Source organism: Vigna radiata, chromosome 5 (genome assembly GCF_000741045.1).
Source record: "Vigna radiata var. radiata cultivar VC1973A chromosome 5, Vradiata_ver6, whole genome shotgun sequence".
Lineage (NCBI taxonomy): Eukaryota > Viridiplantae > Streptophyta > Magnoliopsida > Fabales > Fabaceae > Vigna > Vigna radiata.
The window spans coordinates 28043070-28044609 of record NC_028355.1 but is presented as its reverse complement, the minus strand read 5'-3'; positions in this window follow the sequence as shown (position 1 = coordinate 28044609).

The following is a 1540-nucleotide window of genomic DNA, read 5'->3' as shown; positions in this document are numbered from 1 at the left end:
ATCATTAGCAAATTCCTGTGTGGATTTTTCCCCCAAATTAATTGTCCTATTCAGCATGGCCGCCTGAACATTACCCGCAGGACCAGGTATAAGAGAGGATGAAGAATCACATTTCTTAAGAAATGACTCCAGTACGTCATCATCATAGACGAGGTCTTCCCAAGCATCCATGGAACTCCTTTGAGAACCTGTAAGTCAGTCCGAATGAAGGTTATAACACAGTAAAACATGGCATGAAGAAGTATCACGTAAATAAAGAATAAACAAATTATAAATCAACTCATGACTAACTTCACCCACAAATACAATGAAGTGTTTGATGCAAAGAAGGTTAGGGTTTGACGTAGATATATAAAGACAAGTGGATGGTATAACTTTTAAAAAAAAAAAAGTTAAAGTAAGTCTATTTCTACTTTGATGTAGGTTTTAATGATGATAAAAACCCTTAGTGACCCACCTCCTCACGTAATGTGACATTTTAGTGAAAGAAGAGTGTAATAACTTGGTTGATTGACATTGTATTAAATGTTTGGAAGAGAAAATGAGCTGCATTTAATGTGGGTAAGGAGAGAGAAAACCTTTTTTATGTCACAATTAAATGCAAAGATGGTCAAGAAATCTTGGATTTTCATTTGGAAAAGAGGTTGTTACTTTTTCTTCAAGCCATTCCAACGNACACTTCTTCCCTCCAAAAACTTTCCATCAGCTACCATAACTTTTCCACCTTAACTTGGTTCAACCACCCAACTCTCTTCATTGAAGGCATAGTGTTAATGGAGTTTGGTGAAGAATGCTGCAACATCATTTAAGGACATACGGTGTATAGTTGGCTGGTGAGGGGCACAACAACTTCCGTTAAGCCACAAAAGGAAAGGTATTAATNTCTTTGTTTCATTTAAGATGACAATTATTTTCATTCTATCTTCTTTATTGTTAGGGCCCGTTATTTACCTGGGGTGTTATATAGGAATGTAAACCAAATTTCATTGAAAAGTTTTGATTTTTGTCCCCAAATATGTTATAGTTTATTCTTTTTTTGTATCAGATTTATGTGTGCTAAGTATGACGGATACAACCACAAGTCATGATAAAGACATCCCTCATTGCTATGAACAGGATGTTGAACCTAATGAAATGTTTATAGACAACGAACCTAGGATAAATATGTGTTTTGAATCACTGGAAGATGCCAAGAAATTCTACACAAATTACGCCATTACTTGTGGTTTTGCTGTAAGGACAAGATCATCAAAGAAGGATAACGACAATAATGTGTACTATTTGCGATTAGTTTGTTCCAGAGAAGGCAAATATGTGTCTTCCATTAAACCAGAGGTCAAAACACATGCAAGTCAAACAAATCAATGTCCAGCTAGCATTACCATTGGAAGGAAAGATAGTTATTGGGTCATAAAGAGCGTCGTGTTAGATCACAGTCATGAACTATGCCCTAATACATCTAAGTTGATTCCTGGGAATAGAAAAATTAGCATGCAAGCTAAGCATACGTTGCAAGTCAACGATGATGCGGGCGTTCGCA